The 15,029-nt window shown below is 41.4% G+C and overlaps 1 protein-coding gene across 2 annotated transcripts in view; it reads left to right on the top strand.

Annotated features, from left to right (window-relative positions):
* Positions 1–15,029, top strand: part of LOC122809712 (protein NLRC5-like) — a 1,339,659-nt gene that overhangs the window by 134,170 nt on the left and 1,190,460 nt on the right. The gene's annotated exons all lie outside the window — the stretch shown is intronic.

The raw sequence follows: 15,029 nt of genomic DNA, 5'->3' as shown, positions 1-15,029 counted from the left end.
TTTAACAGCAGCATGTAAATGGTTTCTGGCTTCCTCCAGAGTAGTGGCAGTACTGTGGTGCCAGGAAGGAAGCTGTGAGAAATTGAAGAATTTTGGAAGCCTTCAGTGGGAATTGTATGTGTGTATGTATGTAAAAAATACATTATATGAAAGGCATCACATCATCATTAATCCTCTGTTGTCACGTCTCTCAATTCAATCCATTATCCAGTCCTCTTTAACAGTTATGCCTGGCTGTTGCGCACCTTCTCTCAAACAATTTATCCATCACTTTGGTGGATGTTCACATTTCCTCTTGGTTTCTTCCTGTTTATCCCAAATCTTCTTCACCAGATCATCTTCTTTCCTCCACATGTGCTAAAATACTATAATCTGTTCTGCTTGACCTTCTCTGCAATTGGCATCACATTGTCTTCGGCTCTGATGTCATCATTTCTTCATCTGTCCCTCATTGTGTGTTCTACCCTGCATCTCATGCACTTCATTTCCATCACTTCTAGCTTTCTCAACTGCTATTCCTGCACTACCTAGGTTTCTGTACCATAAAGAAGTATTGGTCACACCACTATTTTGTACACTTTACTTTTCAACTTCCTTGACATTCTTCTGTCATACACTACCCCTGACATTCTGTGCCAGTTAACTACACCCACTCTGATTCTAGTTTTCATTTCCTCATTTAGACTTTCCTCTACACCTCGACCACCTCTCCAAGATACTGTTAACCTGTTCCACTATTTTCCCTTCTATCTGAAATTTTTTCAGCTTTTGATCTACCCCATTTGCTGTCATGACAACTACCTTGTCTGTACTCAGTTTCATTCCATGTGCCTTCAGTTTAGCATTCCACTCCCATATTATTTGCTGAAGTTCCTGTTCAGAGTCTGCTTCTAATATCACATTATCTGCATACACCGGTTTTGTTGATATGTCCCCTCCAACCTGTTTACTGATGTAGTGTCATCAAAGTGTACAGCTTTGGGCTCAGAACTGAACCCTGATATAATCTCACTGCCACAAGGAACCCATTCTGTGAGTCTAAACACTGTTCATACTTGTGTTACTAAGTCCTTATACATAGCCTGCAGTAATTGCACTAATTCTTCCAGTATTTCTGGGATATTGAACAGGACTTCCCAGATCAGCCTTCATAGGACCTTGTCACATGCTTTCTCCAAGTTTAGGAATGCCCATTTGGACTCTTTCCTCATCTCTAAGTTCTTTTCCATTATCTGTTTCACTGCCACTATTGGATCGGTTATGCATCATCCTGATCTGAATCCAAACTGCTCATCTTCCATCTTACTTTATACTGTTCTGTGTATTTGCTTATCATTCACAATCTCCAGTGCTTTCATGCAGTGGGACAGGAGTTTTGATACCTTTGTATTGCCCATAGTTTGTTCTTGTACACTGGCAGTACTGTGTTTCTTCTCCATCTGAAAGACAGCCTTTCTCTCCAAATTGCTATAAGTACCTTCAGGAACTGTTTCGCCCCTAATTCATCCAACATCTTGATCATATCTGCTGTGACTTCATCTGAGCCTGCCACTTTTCCTGCCTTCATTAACCTTAGTGCTGTTCTGGGCTGAGACTGAAATGTTCCAATGGTATCAATGCTATATCCCAGCTAACCACTTGTGTAAATAAATAAATAAGTAATACTTCTAGTAGGATGGGCTGCTCTTCCTCTTTCATTATATGCTGTGTCTGGGCCAGTATACCTTCTGTGGTGTTTTCTTCATTCACAAGCTGCTGGAAGTACTCCTTCCATCTGCCTTTGATGCCCTACAGACTGGTGAAAAGATTGTTACTGAAATCTTTTATGAAAGGCAGATGTTCCATCATTCCCACTGCTGCAGTAGCCTTTGGGTTCTGTAGGTTGGTTCCCTTGCCTAGGAATCATCACCTGTCCAGCTTCATAAAGCTCTGGCTCCGACCGCAACACCTTTGTTCTGACTGCTGATTCATAGTTGCAGTGAGGAGGACTCAGCATCAGAGTGAATATTTCTTCAGTAGTTTCTTGCCATCTCAAGAAGGATCAGCTTGCAGACTTCACAGGAGCAGCAGTTGATTAAGAGCTTCTGTTCTGGCAGATAAGTCCATGTTGTTGAACCTGTCCACATATAAATAGTTGCTGTTGAAAAAAAATTTTACTTAATTTAAATTTCTGACTAAAAACGGTATTTTCCCTTTAAAGAAACCAAGTACTTTTTATCAACATAGGGGATCACTATTATGAATACTTGTATTATTTAGCTACTTAGGGGATACATTTGACCAAATATATGTTCCACTTGTGTAATCTTTTAAAATTGTGATTAAAGGATTTTATTTTTAGATGGACAGGAGCAACATGTTGTTTACAATGTAGCTCTTATGCTCTCTTCATGACAACCTACCTGCTTTTTTTTTTTTTTTTTTTTTTTTACTGTCAATTGTTTTATTCTAGTAAAAGGAATAGTGACAGGGAAACTGAGTGCAGATTGCACTTTTACTTTGTGAAGGGGCTAGGTAAAGAAATGTGAGGGTAAGTGTGGTGCTTGTATACACTAGGTGACAACTTGCCTTCTGACTGACTCACTCCAACAGTGCCTACTGCTTTTGACTTCTCTTCCTTGCCTACAGCACAGATAGTTACTCCAGTCCTGCTGGTACTATTCTCACTGTTCCTAGAAAGAGTCCTTGCCATTACAATGGGCTCAATCTATGCCTCAGCTGGTAATAGGTGCACCTGCAGTGGCCATTAGTTGTCCCTCAGACCACTCTCTTACCTGTCTAGCTTCCTTTGGTGTAGCCATTTTGGCCTCTGCAAACTGGGTGCCTGTCACATCTTCTTTTGCTGTTCCACTGTCTGATAAGGGCATGTGACACCCTGTATAGGGCTGTGAGATTCTTCATGGTGTAACTGAGGAAAGAAACCATTATCTGTTAGACCAGAGAGATATCCCTCTTTCAAGTTGGTTTTCCACAGGGACTTCTATTGAGAAAAAAAAAATAAAATAATTACCGTTAAGAAAGATTATTTTCTTACCTTAGCAAAACATGTATTACAGGCTATGTATCCTAGTGTCTGGAAGCCATTATAGGTGATCATCCCACGTAAATAAATTCTTGAGGAAACTGGGACTAATGATTCTAATTTTGACAGAGATGGGCCTTCTTATCCTTCTGGTTCACAAGCACAAAGTTTTGACTGTGAATAAAATACAAATGTTCGTCGTATGGATCACTGCTGCAGTAGCTATAGCTATACGAGTTATATCCTGCCAAGGATATAATAGCTGCCCAGCTTCCAAAGCTTCAGGGCACCCTCTGTGCACCAAAACTGTCAAGACAGCTCAAGCTGAGCTGGCAAAAAGGCACTTTTGGGCACCAAGCCCATAAGACTTTTTTCTGCCACAGAAGAGTATGCTCCTGTAAGGCTGTTGAGGATTAGCGGTCAGCTTGGTGCTGTTCCTTTACTGAGCAGATGAGTTCCCCTTGTGGAAAAACCTTCCATTTTATAGATATTGTTTATGTTTTATAACTTCCCTCTTCAAAAAATTATTTAGAAGATAGGAGTTTTGTTTTTTAACAGACTGTCATGAGACTGTATCATACTTTTAAACAGGTGTACTATTTTTTTCTGTCAGTTTAAAAATTGGGTAAAGAAGCTGAGAACCATTATTTCTATAGAGAAATTGTGCTTAACATACTTTTTTGGGTCTGGCAAAGTGTTTTAAAGTGGTTTTTTTTACTGTGTTTATGTGTGAAAAAGTGACTTTTAAAGACTTGTATTTTTTCCTGACATTTGCTGTTTGTCTTCCATGGGAAAGAGACACCATTTTTGGCATGAGTGTAGAACAAACTACTGGACCCATGGTCAGTACTTCTTCCATCCACAAAAAAGAAAACATTCGACGAACAGCCTTTGCCACCAAAGGTGGCTGGCAATTTGCCTCAGCCACAGGTAGGTGACTCTGCTTTGGTCATTAGTTGTACCTCAGACCACTCATCTTTTACCCAGGATCTCCCTGGTGCAGCACCTACAGCCACTGTAGATGAGCATAGTCTCGTCCTCTGTGACTGTTGGGGTCTCCATAGTGGGCAAGAGAAAGACACTCTTATTGGTCCTGGGAGAGGGAACAGGGAAGGCTTGCCTGTTGTGTCAGAATGTTGTGACTATCCCTGGAGAAGCTGCTGCTGCCATTAATAACACTGTTGGCCCTATTTTCCTGTCAAAAAAAATGTGTCTGCTTCTCCTCATATTTCTTAAGAGAGGAGTAATTGCATCAATAATCACAGCATCAAAATTTTACATATTGGACTGTCGTGATAGAATTCACACTTGACATAGATACCTCCCCATGTAATTATCAGCCAGCAAAACTATCAACATTCATTGGGTGGAATACAAATTCCTAGAATATAAATTACCTGCAGAGTCTACAAAAAACAAACAACCTCTGAACTGTGTTATACAGATCATGCCATAAGAAAATGCTCTCCACTTTTTCTACCATGGCAGTAGATTCTATTACCAAGGTAATGAACTGTTGTAATGAGATTCATTCAAATGAATGTTCCTGGATCAGACATTCAACTCATCTCACAATTAATACGTACTGCGGGTAGATGCTTGGTCAGCTTTGTGGGCTGTCATGAGTATCTACGAAGCACAGGGAGCATACCAGAGTGAGTCAATGATCGCAGCAGGTACATGAGCAAATATATTATAGTCACATGGCCTCTACTGGCGCTATTAACAAATGCAGGCACTGTGATCTGTATACAGAGTGTTTGCTTGCTCTGTGTAATAGTGGCACCATGACTGATCACATTGTATTGCTGGCTGATGGTTTGTGTCACGTGCCTACATATGTGACAGTGAGAGGGTTGACATAGTTCACTGGATTGTCACATGGTGAATAGTCATGGCATTGAAGGGCACTAATGGTGGCAGGGCTTCCAGGTGTTTCCCTAAAGAGGGCAAAATCGATCTTCAATTACTGCATTGGGAATACTAGAAGTACATGACAGGAGATGTATGAGTACAGTGGTTGCCAGTTACAGTCTTGCTAGGGTGATAACTGCTGCCACTAGCATACTTCACTCTGGTAAGCAGTTATTGACACCACTTCATTGACCTGAGAATGTGCCTTCCTGGCCCTCTGAACCAAAGGGAAGAAGAAAGCAGAGAAAGGGTCTCAGAGATGTCCTTGCAAGATCTTTAATTGATGTGTGGTGCACTTGTTCTTCTTGTTTTTTATTTCTGGAAGAAATGTAGGAGAATTCTGTCTTGTATCAGAAGCGATTAGAGTGACTATCCAGATGCAGGGGTGAGTTTGATTTAGTGTCCTATTATTTAGTATTTAGATGTATTACTGCAGCTTAGCTGTAGCCACTGCCATAGTTTGTTTAGGTATCAGTGAAACAACTCGGTCAAAGTTGTTGGCATAGTTGGGCATCCTGTGTAAATACATCCTGCTTTGCACACCCAAATGAAAAGTCTACATGCTCATGTAGCTCTTTGTAGGAAGATGACCACTTTCTCTTCCTGCACTGAATACTCACTGCCTTATAGTGTCTGATATGGTTGTCACATCCCTGCACTGTGTATACTGGTCCAGTCCAGGTACGTGTGGGCTGTAAAGTGGTGTTTGGCTGGAGGTCCCTTGAGGATTTACGGTGGGTATCCATGGCAGGTGCTGAGTTAGGTGATTCAACGGGAAAGTAAGGGCAAGGTCTTTGGGGGATGGTAGTTGGATCTATGGCATAGAAGGGGAGAGCTGTTTGAGTGGAGCTGGGTTGGGGTCAGTGACACTTTTGTCTGGCATACCCTTGCCTTTTGTGCCATGACTATGTTGAGTGCCTTGGTACGTAGCAAATTACCTTATTGTCTTCTGCACTTGTAGTACAGCATAGTATCCTTCTAGCAATAATGGGCGCCACCACTATCTCACATCCCCCATTATACCTAACATCCTTATCCTACCACTATAGCCTTCACCCTTCCAAACCCAACCCTTGCTAAGGGAGCAGTGATGCTGCACATCTACCTGCATATCTAACACTAGCACACTTGCATACATGTACCTAGAGAGAACTACCTGAGCTGGCTGTGTAGTTGAACGGTAGGTACCAGTTAGACTGGTCATCTGAAACATTAATAGTACTAATATCATTTTTTTGTCAGCCCTCTTTCTCACTATATTTTTTTATATTTCATTTGCTGTGTGTTCTTTTATTTTTATCTGTTAATTTTACCATTTTCTGCAGTATCTGCCAATGTTATGCCAGTTGTATGGTATGGATCCCAAAATTCTCCCATCAGCACTCCATCGGGTTCCAGGCCTGCCTCTCAGATGCATGTAGTGGATTTGTCCTAAGGACATCATCAGTTGCTTCTGGCAGTTGCTTGCAAGAGGGAAGTGCTACTGTTCCTTGCCATGGAGGGGGGGGGGGGTCACAGTTCATCATTTGGTGGGAGTTGGAAGAGGTGGTGGAGAGCTGGAATACCAGTGGCTTGATGCATGCAGTGGCCACCTGGAGAGGGCTGTGTTGCAGCTTCAACAGTTGCATGCTGCCTGGCACTGCTACCATCATCACTTCATGCTAGGCCCAGCAGGGAGTGTAGAATCCAAAGCAAAACTAAATTATCACTTAGAAATAAATAGCTACAGAAGCTCTTATAACACAGCCGAACCAAAACCTGCCCTACACCTAGACTAGACTTCCACCCTGTAGAATTCTGTGAAAGTGTGGACAGTAGTTTATGATGTGGATTCTAGTATGTCCTGAGTGAAAAGCATTTCTGAAGAATTCTGCTCACACCTGCAGTCCTTGTTGAATGCACCATCCCTAAAATAAAACAGTACAGCTGTGTGAAAACTTGCCATAAACCAAATCTGTAAGATCTCTAAAGCTGTATAGCTACCCTCCCACCTTCACCTTATTGTCTGGTGACTGAGGAAAATAGTTTTCTGGTTGTCTATTCATTATTATGTTTTTCTGAATGTGTTCTAAGCAGTTTGTTAGTTTACAGTTTTGTACTTCTTTCTGCATAAATGTATACAGGTGCACACTTATATAATTTGTCTCCCACAAGTATGCAGTCCTTGTGCAGGTTTATTAGCCTAAGAAATCAAAGATGGTACATACTAGTGTACTTTATTGTATGATTATTATACAACCATTCATCTGTACCTACAATAATGTGAGACCACCACTGCCCCTCAAAGGGACAGCTATAAAAAATCAATGCAGCTTACCTGGTGAATAAATACAAATGATAAACTTTCCTGATACAATGACATCTCGTTAAAGAGTCTAGTGTTACACTATATGTATGTTAGGCAATTATACTTTAGCATGCGCTTGCAGTAGTACAGTTACAATTATAGCAATAAATTAAACGTAAGTTAAATGTTTATAGGTAGAAAAACTAAAGATTATACAAGATAATTTTGTTTTTAGTTGACCTCATGGCCTAGAGGGATATATCCCAACCGTCCCTTCAGATGACACAGGATTGATTACCAAAGGCTGAATTCACATGGCTCTGTCAGGGTCTGAGGGGAGGCATATATGTCTAGTAAGGTTTTATCCCCTTGTGCTGCTCAATGAGAACTAGAGAGCTCTTGCAGTCATCTGCCACAAGGAGGTGGGTGTCTGTGAGATGATATCACTTGCAGAAGAAGGTTGTTGTTGTGTCTTTTGGCTTTTCCCAGTTAGGGGTCGCCACAGTGGAACTCCGGTCCGCTAATGATTGGCAGTAGATTTTTACATTCCGAGTTGCCACCTCTGATGCACAACCTTCAACGAAGGTACACTCATTCACACATGTCTCCACACAGAAGATGCTCTAGCTGAGAATCAAACAGGACAACGTCTTACTGTGAGGCGACAATGCTACCACAGCACCATCATGGCTCATACAATACCCATTGCATGTCCAACCACAGAGACCTCACTAAATATCTGCTGGAAACAGCAGAGAGAATGGCTAAAGGAAAAATCTTGGATGATAGCAGCACTCCTACCATGCTGAACTCTCACCTCTAGGAGTGAACAGGCTGTAGAGCCTTTGCTCTTGATGAATAAATGGGTTAGTAGGAAGACCAGAGGGAGAGTCAGAGGGAGACCAGATGAAAAATGATGTAATGTCATAGATTCATAGGACGATAACTAGGCTATTGGCTCGGAGGCTCTTATAAGCCTAGATAAGAATTTCAACCATGTTCCCACAAAGTCAGCACCTGTTTTTCCTGTCCAGCAGGGACACAGGCGGGATCCCAGAGGTATATTTTCTGCTTCCTATCCAGTCATCCAAGTTCCTCTTAAAGACGGCTAGTGGGGTACTCTGCTTGACATGGAGAGGATGTATATTCCACAGATGGGGGAGTCATTGGGACACAAATCTATCCCACCAACAAGTTCTATTAATGTCACAGACCAGGTTGAGACCTTGCGAGTGAGTTGTGCGAGTGGAGTTTGACTTATGGATATGCAGCAACTCCATCAAGGCTGAGTCTGAGATGGCCTTGTATGCCAGACACAGGTCGCCACTGAGCAGTCTGTATGAGACTGAGTTGAGGAACAGGGCATTTAGCCTATCTGTATAGGATAGGTGTTTGAGACCCTGGATTTTCCTTTTCAGGAACCTCTTTGGTCTCTCTAACTACTGCATGTACTTGGCAACGTACATGCAAGTTAACATTCAGTGGCTTTAGAAACAAAGTATGCAAATTAATGATATCAGTGAGCAGACACCCATTTGTTTAAAATACTGTTATATATGTCTATTCTGTAATGGGCTACACTCCTTAAAATGGAGAACATCGACATTTGTGCTGTAACAGAGACCTGGTTCAAGGCAGCATAAAGCACTCCTGCACTACCAGACTATAACTCTTTCCACACCTTTCGGAACCAGAACTTGGACCAAAGCTCCAAAGGCGGTGGTATTTCCATATTCATAAAGGATGCGCACACCTCCAGACTAGTAGCCCAACATAATGCATCAGAGATACTTCAGGTGCAGCTAACATTGGGTAAGATAGAGATTCAGGTCGTAACCTGTTATAGGTCCCCAACCATGTCCCAAGACTCACACTCAACATTTCTAAGCAGCCTGGAGAATATTAAGGTCCAACCTAATACTCTCATACTGGGTGAATTCAACTACCCCTCCATTAACTGTGAAAACTACTCATGTACCAATACACTTACCCAACGTTTCCTGGAATTCATTAATTCCAATGCCCTGGGCCAGCTCGTTCTTACCCCCACTAGAGGTAGCAACATCCTTGACCTAGTCATTACTAACATGGGCAACCATTGCTCTACACCAATAGTCAACTCCTCCCTGTTTAGATCCGACCACAAACTAATCAGCTTGGAAATCTACATCCCCCCCCCCCCCCCCCACAAAGGTAGCCACCATGAAAAACTTCTCCAAAGCTAACTTTGGGCTCCTAAAAACAGAGGTGGCTAACTGCACTGCATCTATGCAAATGGATAATAGTTGCATGACACCGAATCATACACCAATGCACTGTACAAACACATACACAAATGCATGGATCTCGCCATACCCAATAGAAACACAACACTCTCCTCCAAAAAAAGGAAGCCAATCTGGTGGTCCTCTGCCATAAACAAACTCTACAACAGAAGGAGGAAACTGATGCGGAATAAGGTGAAGTCCCAAGACTGGAAAAACTCCCTTATCAGCCTCAACAAATAGTTGAGATCCCTCATCAAATCCTCTAAAGCTAGCTATGAAAACAGATTTGCAGCAGATAGTAAAGACAACCACAAGGCCTTCTATAGTTATGTAAAGTAGCTCCACGCCAATACCCAGATTTGCTCTGAGCTACTGCACGATGGTACCTCCTATACTGAGCCAACAGATATTGCCAATATACTGGCCGACAGATTCAGTGCCAACTTTACCCCTCCCCCCTAAAGGACCAATCACAATACCAGTAGATTGCCAGGCACCCAGTATTACTGCTGCAGAGGTTAAAACAGTACTGTCCAAGGCCAAGAATACAGCTGCTGTGGGACCTGACAATATCCCTGGCTGTGTTCTACATGAACTACAGAGTAAACTGGCACCTCACCTGTCTGCCCTGTTCAATCACAGCCTCACCTCAGGCTTTCCCTCTCCACAAAGGAGGAGCAACTACAGACCCTGGGAACTATCGCCCCATTAGCCTGACTAGTCTGATATACAAAGCTATGGAATGCATCATCATAGACCTAATAAACAAGGATATAGGGGATCTCTAAACTCTGCATCCCACACAGTTTGGTTTTGTGAAGGGTCAATCATGCCTGCTCAACTTGGTCGACTTCTTTGAGTAAGTCCCCAGATTTGTGGATGAAGGCAAGGTGGTTCATACAGCCTACCTTGATCTAGCAAAGATCTTTGATATTCCCCACTCAGGAATCACAGAAAAACTAACTAAGCTAGGCATCAAACCCTATATCACTAGGTGGGTTGCAAACTGGATCACAGATGGAACCCACAGTGTGAAAGTAGCTGACTCCAAGTCAGACTGCTGACCAGTCATGAGTGGAGTCCCACAGGGATTGGTCCTGGGTCCTCTCCTGCTTGGTATCTACTTCTCAGAAGTCCAGGCCAACACAAAGGGACTCCGGCTGACAAAGTTTGCAGACAATTGCAAGTTGGGAGCCATTATTAACTCCCCAAGTGATGCTGACATCCTACAAAAAGGCCTCACTGAGACCAATGACTGGTGTAAGAACCATGGCCTTAAGCTCAATGCCAAAAAATGTGTCATCATCCCCTTTGGGAAAAACCCAGTTCACATGAATTACCATATTGATGGTAGTCCACTGAACACAGAAAGCGTTATAAGAGATCTGGGAACACAGGTTGACAACAACCTCTCTTTTGACCACCACATTGCCACTGTGGTCAGAAAGTCCTTCTGTATGGCATATCTCATTACTAAAGGTTTTACATCTAGGAAGAAAGAGGTCATTGTCTCCCTCTACTCTTCCCTCATTAGGCCAATCATCGAGTACAATGCCCCATTTGGCATGTACCTCACTAGACACCTGTAACAACTGGAGAGACCGCAAAAGTACCTCACAAAGATGATCCTAGGCCTTAAACACTTGTCCTATATGGACAGACTCAAAAAACTCCAACTATTCTCTGTCTCATATCGCCTACTTAGAGGCGATCTCTGCTTGACTTACAAAGCCATGTCTGACTCAGCTTTGTTAGAAATGCTGCATCTAAAGAAATCCCAATCCCTCTGCACCACACGCTCCAGAGACCTCAACATCATTACCACAATCAACAGAATGTGTTAGAGGGACAGGTTCATAACCAAGAGAATTCCCATGCTATGGAATAGACTTCCCATACATGTCAAACAGAGCACCTCACTGACCCTCTCCAATAGAAATCTTGATGAGTGGATGGGAAACAGAAAATTCACCCCGGGGTTCACTCCAGTGGCTCTGCTCGATACAGGCACTGGGAACTAAGGTTGGGTGTCATGATGCTAGGGTAATCCTATGGGCTAGGCTTGTAAAGGCTCAAGGACCATTAGCCTAGTACACACCTATGAACTTGTAAATAGTACCGCACACATCTGAATGATTCTTATTGTTTCATCTCATTACTCTTGTCAACCTTCTATGGTAATAACTGTCAGGCTTTTCTCAGCTTACAACTTTCTCCTGCATTTCCTCTTTCACTCTCTCTTTCAGTCCTTGTTAAGCTTTTGATTGAACTTCAGAGGTTTTGACACAAAATTTTGAAAGGATTCCACTACTTATTTTATCAAATCACCATTAAAATTCTTAACAAATGACCAGAGGCATGCCTCCAATAAGGCCTTCTATATACTGTCAGAACTAGTGGAAGTTAGCTGGCGGGTAAATGATAAAGCTCTTAATGAGAAGGAAAATTTCCTTTCAGAAGTTAAAGAAGCAGCAGGTGATATTGCCTCATTTTACTGAGTCTTCTTCATTAGGAAAATGGAAACTCCAACCTTCTGTCAAGGAGTTTGTATTCACCAACACTTCAGATGCCAGTACTAGAATTCCTCAGCTTTGTGGAAGTGGATGAAATCAAAACTTGTGCCATGAGAATGAGTCTGAATTTCACTACATTAGAAGCACGTTTATCAATGATGGAAGTTTAAAGCTTATCATTCGGCTTAATTTCTGCAAGTCTTTTGGGTTTCTAATACCATGACAGGAATGGAGCCCATTCCTAAGTCAAAGTATCATTAAAGTTTGTGAAATAAATATTGTTTCAATCTTTGATGTTGGCCAAAAGGGGTCTTTGCAGCATCAGCAATATGCTCAAAAATGACTTCTGCAATTCATATGGAGTTACATGTATCGGTAGGATATCTAAATAAGACCCATTGCTCGTACTACTATTGCAACTGTCTTGAGTATTCTTCTTCCACATTGCTCTTATTTCTGCCTGTAAATCCTAGTATTGTATGACTTTGTGTCTGTATGTAAGACACTGTAATCACTGTGTATAGCAATTTCAGTGATCAATGTTACTTTTGTCTGCTTTTCATGGTCTACTATATCTGTTTTTCTTGCATCTATTTATTCAACTGTTGATAATGGGTAATCCAATGTGATATAAACTTCATCATTCTTTATAATGCTTTGCTCATGTTTCCAATGTTTCTCAGCTACTTCAGTATTGTAATGTTTACACACTTCCCACTGCAGCAGCCTTGCAACATTATTATGCCTTTCAGTATACAGGCCCTCTGCCATTAGTGTATCATACCCAGAAACAAGATATGTGACTGTTACCAGTTCTGTTTTATAGAACCTCCATTTATCTGTTTCTCCCACATTTTCACTAGACTTTGTAAACCAACATCTACATTGTCCACCATTCTGGGCTGCTAATATTAACCTTTCATCTTTCGGTTTAAATTCACCTCTCCTTAACCATTCCTGCATCAGATCCTGATTGATGTGAGGTTGTTTAAGAAATTTTTGTACACTATATTTATACATTTTGCATATTTCTTGCCTTCTCATCTGATCCTTCTCCTTATATTCTTTCTTTTGTTTTGTGGCACATTCAATTGCTTCTTCTAGTTTGGTTTCCATTCCCACTTGACACCGATATACTTCTGCTAAACTAAGCAGGGAAGTCATCTTAGATTTGTTCTCTTCATGTTTCAAAACTTTCACTGTGTTTTGAACTGGGGAACTCAGCAGATATGTATATAGTCCTACGAGTATGATTTATAAGTGTAATCAGTTTACAGTAGACCCACACCTTCTTCAGAACGATGAATATATAATCTTGGTATGCACAGATTTTTATATATCATTTCATAAGCATGGAGCATTTTTCTTGTTTTGCTTTCCAACTGATCTATTACCTTTTAGGGCCAGTCAGTCACCCCAAAACTAAGTTAAAACAGGAAGAGCAAATAGGTTTATAGCATGGACTTTGTTCTTAGATGTCAAGGCTGTTTTCAGTATTAATTCTACTCATCTAAAATATTCCTTACTGAGTTCTGTTCACATTTGCTCATGTTTTATTGTCAATTCTTCATCATTTCCCAAATATTTATACACTCCCTCCTGCTCAGGTTCTTTTATATCACATTCCTGTCACAGGCTGATATTTTCTTGGTGCTGCAGCGTTCCTGCTTTAAAGGTTGCTTTTGCACATTTATCAAGACGAAATGACATTCTTATATCATTTTAAAAAGCTTTGACCACTTCCAGTTGTGCTTTCATCTCCTTATCTGATGAACTATACATTTTTATATCATTAGCGTGCTCAGGAATATGATTCCTTATTTTCCACCTGGGATATAACGTAGCTGGGGACTCTGTCCTAGTGACTGAAGAATGAATGAAAATGGACAACATCAGATGAAGAAGTAGTTACCATAATGCTCCATTTGTGTTGTCCAGTTTCATTCTTCCTCAACTTCTCACCCACCGACCCCACAACCTTTGATATCTTAGACTTCTGGAAGAATGAGATGCTGTTAAGACACCACTTTGTTTTCTATGGATCTCCATATATTGGTTTCCTTTATTAGGAACATTATTCAGATAGTTATTATTTGTGTTAATTAGCAAACAGGATCTGAGATGGGGCAACTATGGTGGTGCAGTGGTTAGCATTGTCACCTCACAGCAAGAGGTTCTCCGGTTTGATTCTTGGATGGGATTCCTTCTGTGCAGAGTCTACATGTCCTCTCTGTGGTCGCGTGGGTTTCCTCTGGGTGCTCTGGTTTCTTCCCACATCCCAAAGACATGCTGTAGGTGGATTGGACACTCTAAATTGGCCCTAGGTGTGAGTGTGTGTGTGTGCCTTCCGTGGAAGGTTGGGTGCTGGGCTGACAACTCGACACCGTAAAACTCTGCTGCCAATCATGAGCGGACAGGTGATCCGCTGTGGTGACCCCTAACCAGGAAAAGCCGAAAGAAGAAGAAAAGTGTGCAGTAGCCAATGTCGAGTGATTAGCCTGAGCGTATAAAATATAAATAATAAAACTCTGCTCTAATTCCAGCCCAGAAAATAGAATTGCCTTTTGCATCTGGTCCTACTGCTACTACTTATTCAATATATCTGAACACTTATTACTCAGGTGAGTTTTCCACCCAATCAATGATAGCTAATAGGACTCCTTGTCAGCTAGTCCATATTACTGACTGAAGTGAATAGTGTGAATACACAGGATTATCTAAATTTCAAGTACTACTTTAATTTTCATTTCTTCCTTTATGTCTGCTCTTGAACATAGTCCCTGAAAATCCACCATCACCTATAGTTATACTTGTATTCCTATTTTACCCATTAACTGTTTAGTTTTTCCCTTTCATTCATTCCTCATTTGAAACTGCTTCTAATGGAGTTCTCTGTGACTTTTTATGTACTATGTGCCTTATGTGTATTGTACAGCACTGTATTCACTGTAAAATGAAATTGTGCCTAGGTTCCAAAGGAGACTTGAGTCAGAGTCTTCAACTCAAAACAGTGAAAAAAAGCGACG

Source organism: Protopterus annectens, chromosome 8.part0 (assembly GCF_019279795.1).
Source record: "Protopterus annectens isolate FY-2018-M chromosome 8.part0, PAN1.0, whole genome shotgun sequence".
NCBI lineage: Eukaryota > Metazoa > Chordata > Ceratodontiformes > Protopteridae > Protopterus > Protopterus annectens.
This window is presented reverse-complemented; position numbering and strand designations above follow the sequence as displayed.